At 46.8% G+C, this 26,660-nt stretch overlaps 1 long non-coding RNA gene across 2 annotated transcripts in view; it reads left to right on the top strand.

Annotated features, from left to right (window-relative positions):
* Positions 1-15,968: 15,968 nt before the first annotated feature.
* Positions 15,969-26,660, top strand: part of LOC136572977 (uncharacterized) — a 220,993-nt gene continuing 210,301 nt past the window's right edge. For both annotated transcript variants that reach the window (XR_010785834.1, XR_010785835.1), the window contains exon 1: positions 15,969-16,076. This is a non-coding gene — a long non-coding RNA (uncharacterized lncRNA). The remainder of the gene's footprint in view (positions 16,077-26,660) is intronic.

Raw genomic sequence — 26,660 nt, forward strand, 5'->3', positions numbered from 1 at the left:
GCAGACATCTGCCAGGTCCTTCGAAACTTTGAGCAGTCTACCCAGGTGGTGAGCGGCAATGCTACAATCATTAGCGTCACCATTCCTCTGCTATGCATCTTGAGAAGTTCCCTGCAAACCATAAAGGCAGCCGCTTTGCGCTCGGAAACAGAGCCGGGGGAAGACAGTATGTCGCTGGATAGTCAGAGCACCCTCCTGTCTATATCTCAGCGCGTTCAGGAGGAGGAGGAGGAGCATGAGGAGGATGAGGAGGAGGGGGAAGAGACAGCTTGGCCCACTGCTGACGGTACCCATGCTGCTTGCCTGTCATCATTTCAGCGTGTATGGCCTGAGGAGGAGGAGGAGGAGGAGGAGGAGGAGGATCCTGAAAGTGATCTTCCTAGTGTAGACAGCCATGTGTTGCGTACAGGTACCCTGGCACACATGGCTGACTTCATGTTAGGATGCCTTTCTCGTGACCCTCGCGTTACACGCATTCTGGCCACTACGGATTACTGGGTGTACACACTGCTCGACCCACGCTATAAGGAGAACCTTCCCACTCTCATTCCCGAAGAGGAAAGGGGTTCGAGAGTGTTGCTATACCACAGGACCCTGGCGGACAAGCTGATGGTAAAATTCCCAACCGACAGCGCTAGTGGCAGAAGGCGCAGTTCCGAGCGCCAGGTAGCAGGGGAGGTGCGGAGATCGAGCAGCATGTACAGCACAGGCAGTGCAACAGTCTTTAAGGGCCTGGACAGCTTTATGGCTCCCCAGCAAGACTGTGTCACCGCTCCCCAGTCAAGGCTGAGTCGGCGGGAGCACTGTAAAAGGATGGTGAGGGAGTACGTTGCCGATCGCACGACCGTCCTCCGTGACGCCTCTGCCACCTACAACTACTGGGTGTCGAAGCTGGACACGTGGCCTGAACTAGCGCTGTATGCCCTGGAGGTGCTTGCTTGTCCTGCGGCTAGCGTCTTGTCGGAGAGGGTGTTTAGTGCGGCTGGGGGAATCATCACAGATAAGCGTACCCGCCTGTCAACCGACAGTGCCGACAGGCTAACACTCATCAAGATGAACAAAGCCTGGATTTCCCCAGACTTCTCTTCTCCACCAGCGGACAGCAGCGATACCTAAGCAATACGTAGGCTGCACCCGCGGATGGAAGCATAGTTCTCTCTCACCATCCAAAACAGGGACATTTCTGCTTCATCAATCTGTGTATAATATTCCTCCTCCTCCTCCTGCTCCTCCTCCTGAAACCTCACGTAATCACGCTGAACGGGCAATTTTTCTTAGGGCCACAAGGCTCACTCATATAATTTTTCTAAAAATTTTTTATACGTTTCAATGCTCTTAAAAGCGTTGGAACTTTAACTTGAACCAATTTTTCGTTAAACTGGGCTGCCTCCAGGCCTAGTTACCACTTAAGCCACATTAACCAAAGCGATTAATGGGTTTCACCTGCCATCTTGGTTGGGCATGGCCAATTTTTACTGAGGTACTTTAGTACTGTTGGTACACCAATTTTTTTGGGCCCTCACCTACAGTGTAATCATAGCAATTTCTATGTTCTTCGCCTGCACTCATGGTACAGAAAGGTGTGTGGGGTTGGCCTACACTTTAGCTACATAAATGTAACTTGGGCCTTGGCTATACTGCAGCTACTGAAATGGAACTAAGACAGCGCTCCCACTATACTGCTGCTTCGGAATTGTTCCTGGGGCCTGTGTAGGCTGCTACTATTACTTAAATGGAACTTAGACTATGCTCCTCCTATACTGCTGCATCGGAATTGTTACTGGGGCCTGTCTTGAGTGCTACTATTACTGAAATGGAACTAATACTAATACTAATACTGTGCTCCCCCCTATAATGCTAGTGGGGCCTGTCCTAATGCTATGGCTGAAATGTTACGAATTCTGGGCTCTGCCTATACCGCTGCTAATGGTATGTCTCTGGGGTGTGGAAATAGAGGCTTCCCAAAGACATGATGGCGGCGAGGCCATTTCCCACCAACGCGGTTACTGTTAAGGTGCATATAACCACGGACACGTGGAGAGGACACGTAGTGCCTCAAAAACATCCCCCTCCTCCTCCAACAATGAAAACATTCTTGGCAAATGCCTTTGCATTGGTTCGTCTGGTGGCAGTCCAAGAATTTCACCTTTACCGACACAACAAGAGAGCCCCCCCACCATCCCCCCGCCACGGCCCACTTAATCTTGGCCACATTCCGAAAACCAACAAAATACAACCGTGCTACTAGGTCCGCAGTCACCACCACATTACCACCAACGCGGTTACTGTTAAGGTACATATTACCAGTCTGACTGGGGCATACAGACACCTTGACAGAATGAATAGTGTGTGGCACATAGGTTCCCCATTGCTATGCCCACGTGTGCAGCTCCTGATGGAGGTGGCACAGGATTGGATTTCTCATTGCTTCTGTACAGCATTGTGGGCTATCGCCCCACCACTTTTAAAGAGGGTCGCTGCCTAGCCGTGCCAACCCTCTGCAGTGTGTGCCTGCAGTTCCTCCTCATGGCAGACGCACTTATAAATAGACATGAGGGTGGTGTGGCATGAGGGCAGCTGAAGGCTGCGCAGGGACAGTTTGGTGTGCGCTGTGGACACTGTGTCGTGCAGGGGGGAGGGGGGTTGGGCAGCATGTAACCCAGGAGAAGTGGCAGCGGAGTGTCATGCAGGCAGTGATTGTGCTGTGTTGTAGCTAGTGTGGTGCTTAGCTAAGGTATGCCATGCTAATGACGGCTTTTCAGAAGTAAAAGTTGTTGGGAGGGGGGGGCCCACTCTTGCCGGTATTGTGGCTTAATAGTGGGACCTGTGAACTTGAGATGCAGCCCAACATGTAGCCCCTCGCCTGCCCTATCCGTTTCTGTGTCGTTCCCATCACTTTCTTGAATTGCCTAGATTTTCACACATGAAAACCTTAGCGAGCATCGGCGAAATACAAAAATGCTCCGGTCGCCCATTGACTTCAATGGGGTTCGTTACTCGAAACGAACCCTCGAGCATCGCGATAAATTCGTCCCGAGTAACGAGCACCCGAGCATTTTGGTGCTCGCTCATCTCTAGACATAATCTATGCCCTTACCAAATTTCATGTTTCTACGACATCAGGAAGTTGGAGAATTAGTGTTCAGTCAGTCAGTCAGTGAGGGCTTTCGTCATATAAATATATATATATATATATATATATATATATATATATATATATATATATATATATATATATATATATATATATATATACATACACACACACACACACACACACACACACACACACACTATATATTATATACATACATACATACATACATACACACACACACACACACACACACACACAGACACACACACTAGCTGATATACCCGGCTTCGCCCGAGTTAATTTGGTACTGGTGTTCATCTGGTGTTCACACGGAAAATCTTATGAAGTCGTGGTTACTTTAGAGATACCGGGAAAAAAATATGTTCACCATTTTGCATGGTTCTTTGCGTTACCCAGAAAACACCATGTGAAGGTAACCATGCGACGTTTCCTTTATATAAAATGACATCGAGAAGTGAGAGAATTAGATACCATACGTAAAATTTGGATGCTAATTTTTTTGTGATTAGAATTGAACAATCAAGTTGGGAACCATTAACTTTTCCTATTTATGACATAATCAATGCCCGTGCAAAATTTCAAGTTTCTATGACATCGGGAAGTGAGAGAATTGGATTCCGTGCGTAAAATGTGGACGCTAGTTCTTTTGCACTGTGAATTGAATAATCGAGTTGGGACCCATTAACTTTTCCTATTTATGACATAATCAATGCCCGTACCAAATTTCAAGATTCTATGACATCAGAAAGTGAGAGAATTGGATTACGTACGTAAAATTTGGACGCTAATTCTTTTGCGCATAGAATTGAATAATCGAGTTGGGACTCATTAACTTTTCCTATTTATGACATAATCAATGCTCCTGCCAAATTTCATGTTTCTACGACATCGGGAAGTTGGAGAATTAGTGGCGAGTCAGTGAGGGCTTTCGTCTTTACACACACACACACACACACCTATATATACATATATGTAAGCCGTGTACCGGGGGTGGGCTCCTCAGGATGCAGCAAAGTCACAGACAAGGAAAACGTCTCTGACACCAGTTCAGGTGCAAAACGAATTTTACTAAAGCACTGTGGCCCACGTGACCGCAAACAATAGGTAACCCGACAAAACTTACATACACTCAGCCAGATGGCTGAAACCCTTGTGCTGTACAGCGCTGTACTCCCCAAAGGGCGTTACTATAATAAACTATGCTTTTACCTAACGGACAGGCCTAAATAATCCTGCCCCTTGTTACCTATTAATACCGCTACTAAGGAACAAAGGAAAGGGAGAGTGATCTGAGTACCGGCGGTGCAGCACAACAGCTTACAGACTTAACAACACTGACTCTATCCCCCCAGACCCAATACAATATGGAACACGTATAAAGAACAGCGGCTATATAGCCAGGTGAATGTTCTCCAGAAGCTTCTTACTGACGGCTGGTTGTGGCTTGCCAGCCACTATGCCGATCCCGCTGAAGTGTGGCCTGACACGGTCCATAACCCTACCTAATCTAACTACAGGCCAAAACGCAGTCCCAAGTAACTTGGCGCCAAAATATGGTGTCTTGCGTGCACGTAGACCAGTCTGCTGTATGATCAGCCAAAAAGTCTAGACGGATTAGGGGCTCCTCCAGAAACGTTTGCGGTACCGCAGAGAGCCGTTACTCACTTCCTCAGCGACATCCAGTATTGTTCACACAATATCCAGTCTCACTCCGGTTGTTCAGTAACATCCCCGGCAGCAAGTCTTCTCCCATCCAGCGGGCATCTGGTCAAAATCTGAATCCGCTGCAGCTCTGGTCCCTTCAGGATACGACCTCCTTCCCTCTTCCGCAGCTCCACTCAGATCGCTTCCTCGACCAACTGCCACCTCACAGTGTACGCACGCTTTTTATTTTTTTCTCTCCTCCCGTGCGCACGCTGTAACCAGGCAACGGGTGCTCCAATCACAGGCTACCATGGTCCTGTCACCTCACAGCTTGACCAAAATCTTTTCTGCAGAACAGCGACCTCTTGTGGACAAATAATAAAACACACAGTAGTGGACTATTTACAGTAACAAGAACAATGTACACATATTGGAGGCTGTCTCACCCTCTCACATATACCTACATACACACACCCACAGATAGCCCCCTACTCGCGAATGTTCGAGTTTTGAACTTCGCAAGATACAAACTATCTGTCCTTCACAGTATGTATGATGTAATGCTATGGCATTACATCATACTGTGCAAGGACCGGACAGGCTTCTGTCAAGTCTGTCCGGTCAGATCGCAGGATGCTGTGGGGTTGCTAGGCAGCCGGGGGCTTTTTTAAGGACCTTAGGGCTGCCTATGCAGAGCGCCCATCAAGCCGTGTGCTTGATAGGCACTCTGCATAGGCAGCCCTGGGGCCTTTCAGAAGGCCCCCGGCAGCCTAGCAACCGCACAGCATCCCGCAATCATATCGCAGGACACTATACGGGATCCCTGAACGTCAGGTGCAGGTTGTATTTAAAGTGTTAACAGTACCGATGAGTGGTGCGGCTTGTCGGAACTGCTGCCGCCGGGTGTCCATTGTAAGAGCAGCCTGCACCCGACATTGTATGGAGAGGGATCCCTCTGTACATACGAACAAATGGACTTGCAAACAGGCTCCTGGAGCGGAACCTGTTAGCAGGTAGGGGACCATCCTTATGGCCAAACCTCTAGTTTCATTGTCTTCTAGTACAGCCGGTTTCTAGTTTCATTGAATTTTCAAGCCAGAATTTTTCCTCTAGTTTCATCGGCGGCCGCAGGCCCACGCGATATCCTGATCAGCGTCTCCTCCTGATGCTGAAACGCTCCCCACCCTTCTCCAGCGTCGCTGTGGGCGTGAGTAAAGCAGTACAGTAGTATAATGTAAGTGCCCATGTTTGCCCAGATAACACAGTGATCACGTAGGACAGATAACACAGAGATGTCACCTACAGTCCTATGTAACAGCACAGAGAACACACAGTGATAACACTGTCACATAATGATGTCACCTGCAGTCCTATGTAACAGCACAGACAACACACAGTGATAACGCTGAGGACAGATAATGACACCTGCAGTCCTATGTAACACCACAGATAACAAACATTGATAACACTGAGCAGGGGTGTACCTAAAGGCTCAGGGGCCCGGGTGTAAAGGTTCAGATCGCCCCCCCCCCCCCCTGCTTCCCTTTCTCACCGCGTACCCATACCTAAATCGTGCTGCATACAGGTGCAAAATGAATTTCCATACACGAATTAGCCCCATTAACACGTTTCCTGCACTGTATGAAAATTTGCTTGTAGCCCCTTGGGACGGACGCACGCACGCGCACACACACACACACACACCGCTTTTTATCGCGGCACACTTCTCCCATTCATTTGAATGCTATTACTCAGACGTAAGCTCGGAAGCAGGGATTTTCGAGAGCTATCTGTCCTGTTTTTGCGTTTTCTAACGCACCTCCCCACCCATCACAATAATGGGGTGCATTAAAACCGCTTTACCATGCGTTCAAAATGCTGCTTAAAATTGAGGTTAAAAAAAAAAGTTTTTATTGGTACCATTTTAGGGTATTTTATCAATTTTATTGCGTTTTTTGGGAGGCAAAATGCTAAAAATTAGCATTTTGCCTCAGTGTTTTTGTAGCGCTTTTTGCCGTGCAGGATAAAAAGCGTGTTTTATTTATTGTACGTGTCTTTATGGACATGATGATACCAAATATGTGGGATTTTTTTATGCTAATATGAGAAAAAGCGTAAAAAAGGGATTTAACATTTTTTTTACATTTTTATTTTTTGTACATTATATTTATTTTTTTTTACACAATCTGTGTTCCTCTGAGGGACTTACACTGCAGCACTGCAGATCACTACGATAAGGCATGGCAGGACTTCTCTCCTGCCATGCCTTATCTCTTATTACCGCGATCTTTAGGCAATGGCAATACAGGACGCCGGTATCTAGCATACTGTTGCCATAGCAACCAGCTGGGCTCTCTGCGATAACATCGTGAGAGCCGGCTGAAGTCACAGAGGGAGCGTACTCCCTCTGTGAACCCTTTCCCTTCCGCGATCTACTTAGATCACGGCAGGGAAGGGGTTAACAGCGGGGGGGGGCGCATCTCCGATGCATCCCTGCTGTTGCAGCCGACTCCCACTGCGGGATAGTGCAAGATCTGCTATGATCTCACACTATCCCTATGATGAAAGGGTACGTCCAGTTGCGTGAAGTACTCCGCTCCCATGGCCTATTTTGGCGTTGGGGACCAAACGATTTTTATTTTTCCGTCGACGCAGCCGTATAAGGGCTTGTTTTTTGCGCGGCGAACTGTAGTTTTTATTGGTACCATTTTTGGGTACATAGACTACATTGTAAAACTTTTATTAATCTTTTTATGATCGTAGGGAGAGAAAACGCATCAATTCTGCCATAGTTTTTTTTTTTAAGCGTTAATTATTAGAGATGAGCGAACGTACTCGTCCGAGCTTGATACTCGTTCGAGTATTAGCGTGTTCGAGATGCTCGTTACTCGTAACGAGTACCACGCGATGTTCGGGTTACTTTCACTTTCATCTCTGAGACGTTAGCGCGCTTTTCTGGCCAATTAAAAGACAGGGAAGGCATTACAACTTCCCCCTGTGACGTTCAAGCCCTATACCACCCCCCTGCAGTGAGTGGCTGGCGAGATCAGGTGTCACCCGAGTATAAAAATCGGCCCCTCCCGTGGCTCGCCACAGATGCGTTCTGACATAGAGGAGGGAAAGTGCTATCTTGTTGGAGCTGCTATAGGGAGAGTGTTAGGAGTATTTTAGGCTTCAAGAACCCCAACGGTCCTTCTTAGGGCCACATCTAACCGTGTGCAGTACTGTGGAGGCTGCTTTTTGCAGTGTTGCACTTTTTTTTTTTTTGGTATATCGGCCGTGCAGAGCATTGCGCCCTGCAGTAATACTCCAGGGCCAGAAGCGCTTAGGCAGGGACAGAAGACATATTGATTGAATATAGGCAGTGGGCCTTTGCAAAAAAATTTGTGGAAAAAAATCTATTTGGGCTGCCCGTGAGTGTCCTCAGTGTTCTGGGTCTGTGCTGGGTGTAGTAGTTCTCCAAATTCATACGCAGGCAGCTAAGTGTTACAGCAGGCTTGCACAAAATTATTTCCTGGCTCTGTCTGGGCTGTGAAATCACCGCTGTATTGCAGTTCACAGTGCAACACTCTGCAGTTCTGTGACATACCCTAGGGCCAGAAGTGCTTAGGCAGGGACAGAAGACATATTGATTGAATATAGGCAGTGGGCCTTTGCAAAAAAATTTGTGGAAAAAAATCTATTTGGGCTGCCTGTGAGTGTCCTCAGTGTTCTGTGTCTGTGCTGGGTGTAGTAGTTCTCCAAATTCATACGCAGCCAGCTAAGTGTTACAGCAGGCTTGCGCAAAATTATTTCCTGGCTCTGTCTGGGCTGTGAAATCACCGCTGTATTGCAGTTCACAGTGCAACACTCTGCAGTTCTGTGACATACCCTAGGGCCAGAAGTGCTTAGGCAGGGACAGAAGACATATTGATTGAATATAGGCAGTGGGCCTTTGCAAAAAAATTTGTGGAAAAAAATCTATTTGGGCTGCCTGTGAGTGTCCTCAGTGTTCTGGGTCTGTGCTGGGTGTAGTAGTTCTCCAAATTCATACGCAGCCAGCTAAGTGTTACAGCAGGCTTGCGCAAAATTATTTCCTGGCTCTGTCTGGGCTGTGAAATCACCGCTGTATTGCAGTTCACAGTGCAACACTCTGCAGTTCTGTGACATACCCTAGGGCCAGAAGTGCTTAGGCAGGGACAGAAGACATATTGATTGAATATAGGCAGTGGGCCTTTGCAAAAAAATTTGTGGAAAAAAATCTATTTGGGCTGCCTGTGAGTGTCCTCAGTGTTCTGGGTCTGTGCTGGGTGTAGTAGTTCTCCAAATTCATATGCAGCCAGCTAAGTGTTACAGCAGGCTTGCGCAAAATTATTTCCTGGCGTTCTGTAAGCGAAGTCAGCCTCCAACCACAGGCCAATAAAAGGCACATTTAATTACAGCGTTCTGTTTTTGCATTACTGGTAATACAGCATGCTAAGGGGTAGGGGTAGGCCTAGAGGACGTGGACGCGGCTGAGGACGCGGAGGCCCAAGTCAGGGTGTGGGCACAGGCCGAGCTCCTGATCCAGGTGTATCGCAGCCGACTGCTGCGGGATTAGGAGAGAGGCACGTTTCTGGCATCCCCACATTCATCGCACAATTAATGGGTCCACGCGGTAGACCTTTATTAGAAAATGAGCAGTGTGAGCAGGTCCTGTCGTGGATGGCAGAAAGTGCTTCCAGCAATCTATCGTCCACCCACAGTTCTGCGCCGTCCACTGCTGCAACTCAGAATCCTCTGGCTGCTGCTCCTCCTTCCTCCCAGCCTCCTCACTCCATTACAATGAGACATTCTGAGGAGCGGGCAGACTCCCAGGAACTGTTCTCGGGCCCCTGCTCAGATTGGGCAGCAGTGGTTCCTCTCCCACCAGAGGAGTTTATCGTGACTGATGCCCAACCATTGGAAAGTTCCCGGGGTCCGGGGGATGAGGCTGGGGACTTCCGGCAACTGTCTCAAGACCTTTCAGTGGGTGAGGAGGACGATGACGTTGAGACACAGTTGTCTATCAGTGAGGTAGTAGTAAGGGCAGTAAGTCCGAGGGAGGAGCGCACAGAGGATTCGGAGGAAGAGCAGCAGGACAATGAGGTGACTGACCCCACCTGGTTTGCTACGCCTACTGAGGACAGGTCTTCAGAGGGGGAGGCAAGGGCAGCAGCAGGGCAGGTTGCAAGAGGCAGTGCGGTGTCCAGGGGTAGAGGCAGGGCCAGACCGAATAATCCACCAACTGTTTCCCAAAGCACCCCCTCGCGCCATGCCACCCTGCAGAGGCCGAGGTGCTCAAAGGTCTGGCACTTTTTCACTGAGAGTGCAGACGACCGACGAACAGTGGTGTGCAACCTTTGTCGCGCCAAGATCAGCCGGGGAGCCACCACCACCAGCCTCACCACCACCAGCATGCGCAGACATATGATGGCCAAGCACCCCACAAGGTGGGACGAAGGCCGTTCACCGCCTCCAGTTTGCACCGCTGCCTCTCCCCCTGTGCCCCAACCTGCCAGTGAGATCCAACCCCACTCTGAGGACACAGGCACTACCGTCTCCTGGCCTGCACCCACACCCTCACCTCCGCTGTCCTTGGCCCCATCCAGCAATGTCTGTCAGCGCACCATCCAGCCGTCGCTAGCGCAAGTGTTTGAGCGGAAGCGCAAGTACGCCGCCACGCACCCGCACGCTCAAGCGTTAAACGTGCACATAGCCAAATTTATCAGCCTGGAGATGCTGCCGTATAGGGTTGTGGAAATGGAGTCCTTCAAAAGTATGATGGCGGCGGCGGCCCCACGCTACTCAGTTCCCAGTCGCCACTACTTTTCCCGATGTGCCGTCCCAGCCCTGCACGACCACGTCTCCCGCAACATTGTACGCGCCCTTACCAACGCGGTTACTGCCAAGGTCCACTTAACAACGGACACGTGGACAAGCACAGGCGGGCAGGGCCACTATATCTCCCTGACGGCACATTGGGTGAATTTAGTGGAGGCTGGGACCGAGTCAGAGCCTGGGACCGCTCACGTCCTACCCACCCCCAGAATTGCGGGCCCCAGCTCGGTGCTGGTATCTGCGGCGGTGTATGCTTCCTCCACTAAAGCACCCTCCTCCTCCTCCTCCAACGCAACCTCTGTCTCGCAATCAAGATGTGTCAGCAGCAGCACGTCGCCAGCAATCGGTGTCGCGCGGCGTGGCAGCACAGCGGTGGGCAAGCGTCAGCAGGCCGTGCTGAAACTACTCAGCTTAGGAGATAAGTGGCACACGGCCCACGAACTGCTGCAGGGTCTGACAGAGCAGACCGACCGCTGGCTTGCGCCGCTGAGCCTCCAACCGGGCATGGTCGTGTGTGACAATGGCCGTAACCTGGTGGCGGCTCTGCAGCTCGGCAGCCTCACGCACGTGCCATGCCTGGCCCACGTCTTTAATTTGGTGGTTCAGCGCTTTCTGAAAAGCTACCCACGCTTGTCAGACCTGCTGGGAAAGGTGCGCCGGCTCTGCGCACATTTCCGCAAGTCCCACACGGACGCTGCCACCCTGCGCACCCTGCAACATCGGTTTAATCTGCCAGTGCACCGACTGCTGTGCGATGTGCCCACACGGTGGAACTCTACGCTCCACATGTTGACCAGGCTCTATGAGCAGCGTAGAGCTATAGTGGAATACCAACTCCAACATGGGCGGCGCAGTGAGAGTCAGTCTCCTCAATTCTTTTCAGAAGAGTGGGCCTGGTTGGCAGACATCTGCCAGGTCCTTGGAAAGTTTGAGGAGTCTACCCAGGTGGTGAGCGGCGATGCTGCAATCATTAGCGTCACCATTCCTCTGCTATGCCTCTTGAGAAGTTCCCTGCAAAGCATAAAGGCAGACGCTTTGCGCTCGGAAACGGAGACGGGGGAAGACAGTATGTCGCTGGATAGTCAGATAACCCTCCTGTCTATATCTCAGCGCGGTGAGGAGGAGGAGGAAGATACAGCTTGGCCCACTGCTGAGGGTACACATGCTACTTGCCTGTCATCCTTTCAGCGTGTATGGCCTGAGGAGGAGGAGGAGGAGGATCCTGAAAGTGATCTTCCTAGTGAGGACAGCCATGTGTTGCGTACAGGTACCCTGGCACACATGGCTGACTTCATGTTAGGATGCCTTTCTCGTGACCCTCGCGTTACACGCATTCTGGCCACTACGGATTACTGGGTGTACACACTGCTTGACCCACGGTATAAGGAGAACCTTTCCACTCTCATACCCGAAGAGGAAAGGGGTTCGAGAGTGATGCTATACCACAGGACCCTGGCGGACAAACTAATGGTAAAATTCCCATCCGACAGCGCTAGTGGCAGAAGGCGCAGTCCCGAGGGCCAGGTAGCAGGGGAGGCGCGGAGATCAGGCAGCATGTACAGCACAGGCAGGGCAACACTCTCTAAGGCCCTTGACAGCTTTATGGCTCCCCAGCAAGACTGTGTCACCGCTCCCCAGTCAAGGCTGAGTCGGCGGGAGCACTGTAAAAGGATGGTGAGGGAGTACGTAGCCGATCGCACGACCGTCCTCCGTGACGCCTCTGCCCCCTACAACTACTGGGTGTCGAAGCTGGACACGTGGCCTGAACTAGCGCTGTATGCCCTGGAGGTGCTTGCTTGTCCTGCGGCTAGTGTCTTGTCAGAGAGGGTGTTTAGTGCGGCTGGGGGAATCATCACAGATAAGCGTACCCGCCTGTCAACCGACAGTGCCGACAGGCTTACACTCATCAAGATGAACAAAGCCTGGATTTCCCCAGACTTCTCTTCTCCACCAGCGGACAGCAGCGATACCTAAGCAATACGTAGGCTGCACCCGCGGATGGAAGCATCGTTCTCTATCCCCATCAAAAACGGGGACCTTTTTGCTTCATCAATCTGTGTATAATATTCCTCCTCCTCCTCCTGCTCCTCCTCCTGAAACCTCACATAATCACGCCGAACGGGCAATTTTTCTTAGGCCCACAAGGCTCAGTCATATAATTTTTCTAAACAATTTTTAGACGTTTCAATCCTCATTAAAGCGTTGAAACTTCCACCTGAACCAATTTTTATTTTAACTGGGCTTCCTCCAGGCCTAGTTACCAATTAAGCCACATTAACCAAAGCGATTAATGGGTTTCACCTTCCCTCTTGGTTGGGCATGGGCAATTTTTCTCAGGTACATTAGTACTGTTGGTACACCAATTTTTACAGTGCCTACAGTGTAATCAAATTAATTTTTAGCCCACCTGCATTACAGCTGACGTTACATCAGCTGTGTTGGGCACTGCAATGGGATGTATTTATGTACCGCCGGTGGGTTCCAGGGAGCCACCCATGCTGTCGGTCCACAGGGAGTTGTAACTGCATGTGTCCACTTCTAAAGAACCCCAGTCTGACTGGGGCATGCAGTGTGGGCCGAAGCCCACCTGCATTAAACATGACATTACCTCAGCTGTGATGGGCAATGCAATGGGATATATTTATGTACCGCCGGTGGCTTCCTGGCACCCACCCATGCTGTCGGTCCACACGGAGTTGTAACTGCATGTGTCCACTTCTAAAGAACCCCAGTCTGACTGGGGCATGCAGTGTGGGCCGAAGCCCACCTGCATTAAACATGACATTACCTCAGCTGTGATGGGCAATGCAATGGGATATATTTATGTACCGCCGGTGGCTTCCTGGCACCCACCCATGCTGTCGGTCCACACAGAGTTGTAACTGCATGTGTCCACTTCTAAAGAACCCCAGTCTGACTGGGGCATGCAGTGTGGGTCGAAGCCCACCTGCTTTAAACATGACATTACCTCAGCTGTGATGGGCAATGCAATGGGATATATTTATGTACCGCCGGTGGCTTCCTGGCACCCACCCATGCTGTCGGTCCACACGGAGTTGTAACTGCATGTGTCCACTTCTAAAGAACCCCAGTCTGACTGGGGCATGCAGTGTGGGCCGAAGCCCACCTGCATTAAACATGACATTACCTCAGCTGTGATGGGCAATGCAATGGGATATATTTATGTACCGCCGGTGGCTTCCTGGCACCCACCCATGCTGTCGGTCCACAGGGACTTCACAATAGGGAGTTGTACCTGCCTGTGTTTATGAATTAAAAACCCCGGTCAGGTTGGGGCATGCAGTGTGGGCCGAAGCCAACCTGCATTTAATCTGACGTTAGCTCTGCTGTCCAGGGCACTGCAATGGGATACATTTATGTACAGCTGGTGGGTTCCAGGGAGCCACCCATGCTGTGGGTGCACACGGAATTCCCATTGCGGAGTTGTACCTGCCTGTGACTATTTCTCAAAAACCGCGGTCTGACTGGGGCATGCAGACACCTTGACAGAATGAATAGTGTGTGGCACATAGGTTCCCCATTGCTATGCCCACGTGTGCAGCTCCAGATGGAGGTGGCACAGGATTGGATTTCTCATTGCTTCTGTACAGCATTGTGGACTATCGCCCCGCCCCTTTTAAAGAGGGTCGCTGCCTAGCCGTGCCAACCCTCTGCAGTGTGTGCCTGCGGTTCCTCTGGCAGACGCACTTATAAATAGACATGAGGGTGGCGGGGCATGAGGGCAGCTGAAGGCTGGGCAGGGACAGTTTGGTGTGCGCTGTGGACACTGGGTCGTGGGGGGGGGGGAGGGTTGGGCAGCATGTAACCCAGGAGAAGTGGCAGCGGAGTGTCATGCAAGCAGTGATTGTGCTTTGTTGGAGGAAGTGTGGTGCTTAGCTAAGGTATGCATTGCTAATGAGGGCTTTTCAGAAGTAAAAGTTGTTGGGAGGGGGGGGCCCACTCTTGCCGCTATTGTGGCTTAATAGTGGGACCTGGGAACTTGAGATGCAGCCCAACATGTAGCCCCTCGCCTGCCCTATCTGTTGCTGTGTCGTTCCCATCACTTTCTTGAATTGCCCAGATTTTCACAAACGAAAACCTTAGCGAGCATCGGCGATATACAAAAATGCTCGGGTCGCCCATTGACTTCAATGGGGTTCGTTATTCGAAACGAACCCTCGAGCATCGCGGAAAGTTCGTCTCGAGTAACGAGCACCCGAGCATTTTGGTGCTCGCTCATCTCTATTAATTATGCAGCATAAATAACACACTACATTTTTTTCTGCGGGATGGTATGGTTATAATGATACCAAAATTCTTATATTTTTTCAAGGTTTTTCCACAATAAAAACCCTTTTTTTGGAAATTATTATTTTTTTCTAAACTCACTGCATTCAAAGTGCTATAACTTTTTTTATTTTTCCCTGGACGGAGCTCTCTGAGGGCTTATTTTTTGCGAGACGAGCTGTACTTTTTATTGGTACCATTTTGGGGTACACACGTTTTTTTAATCACTTTTATTGCATTATTTTGGGAGGCAAAATGCTAAAAATTAGCATTTTGCCTCAGTTTTTTTAGCATTTTTTAAACACTTTTAGCTGTGCAGGATAATAAGTGCATTCAATGTATTGTACGCGTCGTTACGGACGTGTCGATACCAAAAATGTGGGATTTGTAATTTTTTTATTCTAATATGAGAGAAAGCATTAAAAAAAGGGTTTTTTAACTTTTTTTTAACATTTTATTTTTCTCTTTTTTTTACACTATTTGTGTCCCTCTGAGGGACTTTTACTGCAGCACTGCAGATCGCTACGATAAGGCATGGCAGGACTTCTCTCCTGCCATACCTTATAGCTTACTATAGCGATCACAGGCTATGGCAATACAGGACGCTGGTGTCCGGCGTCCTGTTGCCATAGCAACCAGCCGGGCTCTCGCGATGTTATCACAGAAGTCTACTTAGATCGCGGCAGGGAAAGGGTTAATAGCGGGACGCCGGCTACTAGTGACAGACGGCTCCTGCTGCGGTATAGCGCGAGATCTGCTATGATCCCGCGCTATCCCCATGATGTAAGGATACGTCTTTTTGCAGGAAGTACCCCCCTCCCATGACGTACCCTTACGTCATGGGGCAGGAAGGGGTTAAACCAGGTCAGTCATGAAGGAGTTAACAGCATAGATGGAGGGTTATTGCATGAACTTCATGTAAATCTCCTTACCTCTGTAACTCCACTTGTTTGTGAGACTCCCAGCAGACAGAGGGGTCCTTCTCCCGGGAGCCAGCAGCAAGGACCTCTGATGAGGTCACACTCATGTGGACAGTCATGTGACCAGCCTGTGGGAGGAGCCAATCGGGAGTTTACCACAGCAAAGAAGGTTTCTGGAAGCAGATAGCAGTCTCTTGGTTCCCAGGATGTCTCGCTGGTGACTGCCGACATGCTGAGAAGAACCCCCGAGAGGAGCCACAGCTGCGTGGGTATGTCAGCCTCCCCTCCAGCAGCCACACACCCCGGCCGCACCAATTACAGGGTTGCCAGTGTAATGCCGGTCGCCCTGCTCCGCCTTCCACAGAATGCACAAGTGTGCATTTTGAATATGGCGGGGCTTCTGGGCCCCCTGCAGAGCAACGGCTGGGTCGCAACAGCGACCCCTGCTCCCCCTCACGATACACCTATGACGCTGAGGACAGATGATGTAGTAGATGTCACCTGCAGTCCTATGTAACACTAAAGATAACACATAGAAAATATTCAATAAGATGTTAAATGTTCATTTATTCTTTACAGTTGTCTTTTTTAGGGCTTAGTCCCACGGGCGGATCCGGGTGCTGATGCGTCCATCTTACTGCACGAAGAAGACTACCGCACTGCAGGTACGGACGACTCTCTGCAGCGCCGGAAGAAAGAACACATGACCGTCAATGGAGCCGGTCATGTGTTCTTTCTCCGCACCTACAGTGCGGCCGTCTTATCCTGCAGGAAGATGGACGCATCGCGCCCATGTGACTAAGCACTTATTCATTTATCAATGTTTTTGGTATTAAAAACCATATTTATTCTATATTAAATGTGGTTTGGGGTGTTTTTTGGAATGTCTAGAAAAAATTTATTGGATTTACATTAATTCCTATGGAAATAATTTCCTTTGAGTTACATTGGTTTCAAGTTTGGCCAATTGCTTTCAGACAGATTACAAATGAAACTAGAGGTATGACTATATATATATATATATATATATATATATACGGATAAATTGATATATATACACTCATACAATACATTGCATGGGGAAAGTCAGAGGGGGAAAAAGACACATACATGTATATTCTGTTTTTACCATGTGGAGTGACTACTGTGAGATAGCAAACAAAATCTGATAACCCTTGGAAACCTTGAGTGTTCAGGGAGAGAGTCAGATTGAAGCACTCGCAGGCTTTAGTACACTGTGCTTGGTGTAGTAGGCAAAGCTATATTCACTGCCCTGAATTGGGCGGAAGTAGCTCTGTGAGGGCGGAAGTGGTCATCACAGCAAGGAGACCTTGGAGTTGACCTTCTAGCAGGAGGGGCTGAAGATGTAAACAGAGTATGGAGGTGAAAAATGGAGCACAGGTAAGTACTACTGTGCTGTTGACAACAGCCTGTGCCGGCAGGGCAGATTTATTGATACAGATTGTAATGACAGAACCCCTTTAAGTACACACCCAGCTCTGGAGCAATGTCTGAACAGCCTGTAAATGAAAGTCCAGGACATGACCAGATCAGATGACCAGAGCTGGCTCATGTGATCCATGTTGAATGAAAAGTCCTCCTGCACTTTCATTTACAGGCTGTCCAGACATCACTCCAGAGGTGAGTAGAAAGACACTAGACACTCTACAGCACTGCACTGATAGACTGTGACCACTCACAACTGCAGCCGCTCAGTGGGGGTAGTGCATGTCGTGGGAGTCTGCAGCTTCCCCGGGTAACAGCCCTCCCTTCTTTACGTGCTGACCTACGACGCTGCTTCCCTCCTCTTCTCTCCCTCCCTCCTCCTCCTACAACCACACAATGTTGGCTGCACCAATCATGTGGTTGGCAGTGTGACCAGCCGGTAATGCACGCAATGTGCATTTTAAATGTGGCAGGGATTCTGGGCCCCCTTAGCACGGGTCCCGGTCACAATTGCGGCCCCTGCAACCCCTGACGGTAAGCCAGTGCTCTGTAGAACTCTCATATACCAAAAAGAGCTTACTTACTTAGAACTGTTACAGAGAAAAAAAATGACTCCACCCAAACCTTCTACAGCTGGCTAAACAGAGGTTCAGATTTTTGTTTTATAATGCCAAATATTTGTTAAAATCTATAAATACAATGAAAATGTGTTTTACCGATATACTTCATCCACTATACTAAATTGCACATTTATATAGTATGTATCTCTTGTGATATAACTAAACTAATTGACAATACTGCACTATCATTGCTGTAAATACAATGTAAGATGTGACACTCACCAGCATAAAGTAAAACTTATTCTTATTCTTTTGGAGCACCCGTGTTTAAACACAAGACCCGCGGGCCAATTCCGGCCTGACGCCTCATTTTATGTGGCCTGTGCAGCATTTTTTGGTCGGCCATGTCACAACTACAGCACGACCGAAAAATTGCATGAACGAGAGACAGCCATCACGGCTGCATCTCCCGTCCATGCAGCTGTTCAGACGTCCTGGTCAGGTGAGTCTACGCCGAGCCCGGAATAATATTGGGCAGAGGGAGACAGTTTAGCTCTGCAAAACTGCCTCCCCCCTCTCCGCCCCCTTGCTGTCTCTCGGCAAGGGGAGGGGGCAGGAGCTAAGTGGGAGAGAAGGGGGGAAAGGGGTGGAAGTTTAGCAGACACGCTTCTAAACTCCCTCCCACCTTCCTTCTCCAACAGCTCCCATAGGCTGGCGTCACCTCCAGATTCTGCAGCAAATCCAGAGCATAGCATGCTATGACAATATGCAATTTTCAGCCCACGAGCAAACATCGATTGTGATGTTCCACTCGTAGGGAAGAAATCGTGGCATGCCGCGATTTTGTGTGGGCTACGCACAGACTGCTTCCATTAAAGTCAATAGAAGCCGTCTGTCCCGTGGCCATTCTAGAATCATCATTGCAGAATAGTCACTGGAGCCGCGTCATCTTTACTGTGCATGTGCGCTGCCACGCCAGCCGACACATCCGCAGCAGAAAAGAGAAGACGCCGGAGAGGTTCGCAGGGGTTGTCTACTGGGCACCAGGTCAGATCCCACTGCAAAATCCATGTGCAGGCGGCCTATGGGAGCCACTACTATATTCTGGCCAGGAACATAGTTCCTGAACCATCTTTCCTGGCCGGCGTAAAAATGGCTGGCTGGAATGCGCACTGTATACGCTATCTTGGCCAGCTATTTTTACGCCGTGGGAATACGCCCATCTACACTGATGCATTGGAAACCAATGCATCAGATGGGCAGTGTATATCAGCGGGGGCGTGAAAGAGCGGCCGATATACGCTCATGTGAAAGAGTTCTAATAGGCACTTCACTCACACAGACTGCAGCTCAGGTCTGAAGGCGGTGCAGAGTCTGTGACCACTGACCTCTTCCCTGCCGTGTCTGTGTGTGCCGTCCTGTAACCTGCATGGATGTCAGGCGAAAGGCCAGCAGTTACAAGCTTAGCAGTGGTTGGGTGAGTGGAATGCCTGTAGGAATGCTGGATGACCAGGGGCCAATTAATGAGGCTAATATGGGGGTTACTATGACTACTGGGGCCACATTACTACTACTACTACTGTGGCAGTCACTGGGACCACTATGGGGGTCACTGTTACTACTGGGGACACAATGGGGGTCACTATTACCAGTGGGACCACTAAGGGGGTCACTATCACTACTGAGATTATAATGGGGAACTCTAACACTGCTGGGGCCACTATGGGGATCACTCTTATTATTGGAGCCACTCTTATTACTGGAGTTGCTTACTACAGGGCTCACTATGGGGGTCATTGTTACCACTGGGGCCACTATAGGGTTCACTATGGGTCCACTAAGAGGGTCATTACTATTACTGGGGCGACTATGTGGGTCACTCTTATTACTGGAGTCACTTACTACTGGGGTCATTATTATTACTGGGGTCACTATGGAGGTTACTGTTATTACTAGGGTCACAATGGGGGTCACTTACTACTGGGGCTACTATGGGGGACACTATTATTACTGGGGGCCACTATGGATGCCACTCTTATTATTGGAGCCACTCTGATTACTGTGGTCACTTACTACTGAGGTTACTATGGGGGACATAATGATTAGTGGGGTCACTATGGGGAGCACTATTACTACTGGGGCCACTATGAAAATCACTCTTATTATTTGAGCCAGTCTGATTACAGTGGTCACTTACTACTGGGGTCACTATGGGGGTCACTATTATTACTGGGGTCACTATTAGGGTCACTGTTACCACTGGGGAGACTATGGAGGTCACTACCACTACTGGGTCCACTGTGGGGTTCATTGTTATGACTGGGGTTACTATGGGGGTCACTATCACTGCTGTGGCCACTATGGGGTTATTATCCCTACTGGGGCCACTATGGGGGTCACTTACTACTGGGGGCACTATGGGGACCCTATTACTACTAGGATCACTATTACTACTGCAGCCACTATGGTAGTCACTATTACTATACTGTCTTACAATTACAATCGCCTATTGAAGGCACCGATAAGGCTGATGTGGCCCTAGGGGAAAATGAGTTTGACGCCCCTGTTTTAAAGGTATGGAATGCAGACTACAAACATATTGCACTCTTCCTTAGCCCTCATTCATCATGGCAGTAGTGTACGCCAGTGATTTCCAGTATACCTGGCCACCAGTGTGCCTGGTATACCAGGCACACTGGAGCACACTGACGCCTTGAGACATGTAACCTGAGGAAGTATGTGATAACATGAAACGGCCATCACCTGGTCTACAATATGCATTCCATACTTGCATACTATATGTCCACAGAATGAATAAAAAAAGTTTTAATTTACTTTGGTTGGTGCCACACTTTACATTTTATTTGGATCAATTATAAAGTATGCTAGATTTGTTGTTTACTGCTGTCAAAAATTACAGGTCCCCCTTATAGTTTGATTGCTACCACATACAGAGCAGTGCCAAAGTGATACATACCACACAAGAGGCAGCCATGATATAATATTTAACAACAAAATGCTTGTGGCATTACATTATTAATAGCAGTACATTTACACATAATGATGATGATGTATCCCTAAAATATGGACATACATATGCTGTAGATTGTAAAAGTTACATCATTCTTTACATTTGGAGCTCAGAGATGACGCATAAAACTAAAATGTGACATAACAAGGATTTATTGTAATGTTCCTTTAAATTACATAAGACCTGGAACCTGGTAAGGCTTTTTCCTTCAAACCCCATTACTTATAGTGCGAAGATATACCGTAAAGATGATATCAATGTAACAGAATGGAAAACAAATTACTGTGACCATTAAGTAAGCAAAACACAACTGTCATTAAAAAACTATTTTGTATATTTTTGTATCTCAATACTGGGAGGATTATAACAAAATCAAAATAATTCCGGCAAATGCTTTTCAATAAATAGAGGAAAGAGTGTCGACCGATGATAAAGCTATGAAGAGTTGTTGACTTGATTAAATGGGAAAATGCTGATTTTTATGCCAGAAAATGACTTCTTTGTATGACTGCTATTTATGTTTTATAGCACTTAAGTGGTTTCTGATTACATATTACAATAACCAGTTGCTGATGATAAAATACAAATGAGAAGGCATGCTTACTTTTGGTATAATGTATAATTAATGTTTAATTTAAATCTAAATTTACTTAGTGGAAAAATCACGGGGAAAAAAAGCATTTTGGACAGAGTTTTTACTATTTCTCTTTCAGGCTGTACACTGATTGACAAAAATAAGCTATAACTGTATTTTACATGTTATTGTGTTTGCTAGACTACAATATATTTATAGTGAGATTAATATTTAACCCCCTATATAAAGTAAACATTTAAATATATATATATACACACACACACACTGTATATAAGCTTGTTTTGATTGTGGATTTCCTTGGGCCCTCTTCAAAAGCACTTCTATTATGCTCCACATTTTCATGAGACATGCATGGGCAACCAGGGCTTTTCTGTCTGCATACGAAACCAAGTTCTACAAATTTTCTGTACCCCTCGTAAATGTGCTAATGATGAGGTGTCTGTTTTTGGAATCATTGCCAGAATTCACATTGCACTTGAACAATGTGTTCACACTTAGCGAACTCAAGCACACAAAATGATTTTTCCTGGTGCTGAGAGACCAAAGGTTCTATACCTATGCCCCTGGAAATGGTTTCAACAGGCACAGCGGCCTGTAGTTATGGTGTCATCTGTCACTGATTGGTGGACAACAAAACAGTTGGTGCTGTTCATGCTCGCCAGTCGATCAGATGATCCTCTCAATTGCTTGTCTGTCAAGTCACCTGAGTCTGTTTGCCTTGTGTGCGTGCCCTCATGCATCCACTAGTCCCAACATGTTTTAACAGTGTAGTCTGAATGGCTCAAATGGTGGGCAACTCTTCAATATGACCATCCAGCTTCTCGCATTCCAATAATTTGTCCCCTCTCAGACTCTGTTAACTGGGTGAAATCTTTTTGATTGCATCGTAGATGCATGTTTAGTGGTCAACAAGCTCTACAGAAGCAGGAAAAAGGTACACTACACACAATTGGCCTTTTAGAGCTGTGAAAAAAGTTGTATACAAATAAAGATTATTATTATTATTTGAGAGCCGTTTATAGGTCAAGGGTGGAACCATTTTTAGGGCCTCAGGTGGCAAGACCGTTCATCTAATCACCCCATTACTCTTATCATTTGCATATCTGCCTGAAATGTAACTGCAAAAGGACAGCTTGATTTGCCATCTGTATCTCATCTTGCATCCAAGCTAAAGGCAGCCTAACAAGATGTTAAAGCCTTTCTCTAACAGTTGAGTTTTCCGCAATAAATTATCATTTTGCTCTGATATTGTAAGCACTTACTTATATCAATTTTTTGATGACACATATAAAGTTTCCTTCAATTCTGATAACACCTATTTTTGACAATGAATGTACATTGGTTGCAAGTAGAGATGAGTGAGCACGCTCGGATACAGCAGTTACTCGAGCGAGCATCGCTCTTCTCAAGTAACTGCTTACTGGTCTGAGCATGCTCGGGGGGCGGCGGGGTGAGCGGCGGGTGGTAGGGGGTAGCGGAGGAGAGAGATCTCTCTCATTCCCCCCCCCCCCCCCCGCTGTTCACCCCCGCCCCCCCTAAGCAGTCACTCGAGAAGAGCGATGCTCGCTCAAGTAACTGCTGTATCTGAACGTGCTCGCTCATCTCTACTTGCAAGGAAATACTCTGACTTTATAGTAGAAAACAGAAAAAGCAGTTAGCGGGCCCAGTACTAAAGTACTGGGCCCGCTAACACCCTAGCCCCATAGAAATTACATAGCCTGCATCCCTGGAAGGTAAGCCACTGTATACATTGGATTGATAATTTTAAAAAAATTGCCAGACCGCTCAGTAAAGTTTGTAACTGTTGAATTGGCAAAACTGTATACCAGTGGCCTACGGCATGAAAACAGATTCTGCATCAAATCTGCTGCAAAATCAATTGTGTGAACAAGGCTTTAATTGAGATTTTGTGGATTTAAAACTCACAATGCAGGCGAATTTATGCATCTAAGTTTTTCCAAAGCATGCATGTAGATGAGATTTCTTGAAATCTCATCCACAATACTGCTACTGTAAAATGTTGTAGATTTTCCACAAAACCATAAAAATATATAAACCATAAGAAAAGGAAACTCTATAAACCATTCGGCAACACATGGAAGGGGGATCACATCTTTGCTCTATGAAGGATTATCTTGCAAATGCTTCCACGTTTTAATATTTAGTGAAAAGTGACGGGAATGACCAACAACAGTTTTATAGATTCTAGCACTGAAGGTAATATTCAAACTTCATTCTTTATTAGTAAACAGATTTAAAAATGCATGGTATGCAGACCATAAAAACACCAAGTTGACGCGTTTCCAACTCAGTTCAAGTCCTTAGTTATAAAGTAGCATATCATTACTTGGGAAGAAGCCTGGCATTCACTTCTCCTACATTGATTCCTGGATATGAGTCCATTGTATTAGGATTCAAAAGCTAAACAAATAACAATAGTATAGTTATACTACATGTCAACCCGAAATGGTACTTTTCTAAAGGTCCATTTAGACGGGATGAATGTCGGACAAATAATGCCCAACACCCGTCCCTGTGTGTCCTCGCTCCCATGCTGTTGCACCCTAGCTAGTAGTGCTGATAGCTCACAGATCGGCCAGCAAGGGGGCGGGGGGCTGCAGGAAATTTCTCTCCTTGCGTCCCCCCCCCCCTCCATTGGCTTAACATTGCGACCATTCAGTACTAAACGGCTGCTATTTACACTGAGCGATCTGTTCCTCATCCATCATTTATGCAGCATAAACGATGGACGATGAGCTGATCGCTGATCACTCAGTGTAAGTAGCAGCCATTCAGTACTGAACAGCCGCTATGTTAAGTCAATGGAGAGGGGCGGGGGAGCACAAGGAGAGAAATCTCCTCCAGCCTAATCGCAGCAGCACAGGAGCGAGTATGTGCAGGGACAAGTGTCTGGCATCGTTTGCCCGACATTCATCTAGTCTAAATGGGCCTTAACATAGGTATGCAAATAAAACGCTGTGAAAGTTTTAAAAAATCATGCATCACATCAAGAATAAGTGGCTTATAATAATTAACCTATCTTGTTAAAGGCTATATGCAGTTTAGTATCAAACATACTAAAAAGTGTATAGTTTTTCATGTATTGGCAAGTAATATATTGTAGAGAACAATCTATGTAATTTATCTATTAACATCAGGTATGGGGCATACATTCAATAGTGCATGGTTGATATGTTTTTTTTAGAAAAGGTATGCCCAAGACATATGCAACTATGTTATTTAAGGCTGGTTTACAATGGCTGATGATGGCTCAAAGATCGCTCAAAGGACAGCTTGAGTGACAGCTTTGAGCGATCATTTTGCATAAAAATTAATTGGTATTTAAGTAGCTACTCAGTTACTTAAATACCAATTATGTATGCAAATGAAGCCTTCCCTGAACTCAGTTAATAGCCCAAGGCTATTATCTGTGCTCAGATCCTTTGTTCTCCACGGGGAAACAATGCTATCAGCACTCCGCCAGGAAGAAGTATTGCTAAAAGTGAGGGACGATTTTTATGTTGGACTAAATTTAACGATCAGCCAGCAGTGCCCGAAAAGCAGACGATGGGCGCACATTTACACATACTGATTATCGCTAAAACGATCGCCGATTAACGATTTTTTAGTGATCATCGGCTGGTGTAAATGGGCCTTTAGTCTGCCATTGATATATTGATTACCATTATAAAAAAGTGGATAGTAATCAGTATAGTTTTTTTTTTTCTACACAGTAAAAAAGGAAATGCTGATGTATACTATACTAGTTTATATACCCGCCTTCACCCAAGTTAATTTGGTACTGGTGTTTACCTGTTGTTCACACAAAAAAATTTCAGGAAGTCGTGGTTACTTCAGAGGAACTGAGAAATAAAATATGTATACACATAGAGGAGCATTTCTCCTCAGCCTGCATGTACGAATGTCCCTCTGCAGAATGTGCCAATCAAGTTGTGACCCCTTTACTTTTCCTATTTAGGACCCAAAGAATGATCATCCCAAATTTCATGTTTGTATGACATCGGGAAGTTAGAGAATTAGATTTGGTACAACACACAGGGGGCGCCAATACCTTTGTGCTTAGCACTAAATTTTCGAGTTGTGACGCCTTTATTTTTCCTATGTAGGACCTAAAGAATACTCCTGACAAATTTCATGTTTGTACGACATTGGGAAGTTAGAGAATTAGTGGCGATTCAGTCAGTAAGTCAGTGAGACAGTCAGTGAGGGCTTTCACCTTTATAAATATAGATATAGATCTACTCATCAGTGTATGAGCCAGGAATGTTGCCAGCATATGTGCCAAGTGCATATCACAGACTTGTCACATGTAATTCAGCCACATCTAATGACTTTAGGGTGTTAAATACTTTTATCATTGTACTTCCAATAAAATACCATAAATGTCATGAGAATATTTTACCCCATTTTCTTTAAAACAATGTCTATTTTTTAATACAAAAAAATCACTGTTTTATAGTCTTAGCACATTTTCTCTATCATCTAGGTAATTATCGTAGGTCCCAAACTGCATTAATTTAAGAAAGATTTAATATCTTAATGTTCTCCGCTACCCAAGATTATAAAAATGATAATTAACTTATATTTAAACTTTGGTAACATTTAGGATGTATTATTATTGCTGAAATAAGTTTAGGAAAAGATTAATATTATTAAAAGCACGTTTTAAGGGCAAAAAAAGTGTGCTAAACATTAGTTTGACACATGCTGGATCTGTATGTGATAGGTGTCTAAATTGATAGATACTGTCATTTACTAGAAATCCACAAAAACCAACATCCATCAAGGATCAATTAAAATATTAATAGGTGAAAAGTGCAGTGAGGAAAAAATCCATATATTAGAGAAATCGTATATCTTCTTCCTTCACAAATTCTGTAGTCCAACAGTGACAATATGTAAGTGAAATGGTCCTGTTCATGTGACATAATTCATAGCTTACCTAAAATTAAGGTCTTCTTCAGATGGCCGTGCTTTTGTCATGTTTTGCGTCTGTGAAAATTGATTTCCATGGTTTCATTGTCACTAGGATTCTCGTGTGTTAATACTCCACCGAAGAAAAGATTGGGCAGGACCTATCCTCCTGCTTTTTTTTACTGGTGTGCAATAGCATGAGATTTGTACGCAAAAAAAAATAATTTACCTGGTTGATGCGCTAATACACTTCGCAGTTTTGAGCATATTTGCACATGTCTTCAGA

The sequence above is a fragment of the Eleutherodactylus coqui genome, chromosome 7 (genome assembly GCF_035609145.1).
Source record: "Eleutherodactylus coqui strain aEleCoq1 chromosome 7, aEleCoq1.hap1, whole genome shotgun sequence".
Classification (NCBI taxonomy): domain Eukaryota; kingdom Metazoa; phylum Chordata; class Amphibia; order Anura; family Eleutherodactylidae; genus Eleutherodactylus; species Eleutherodactylus coqui.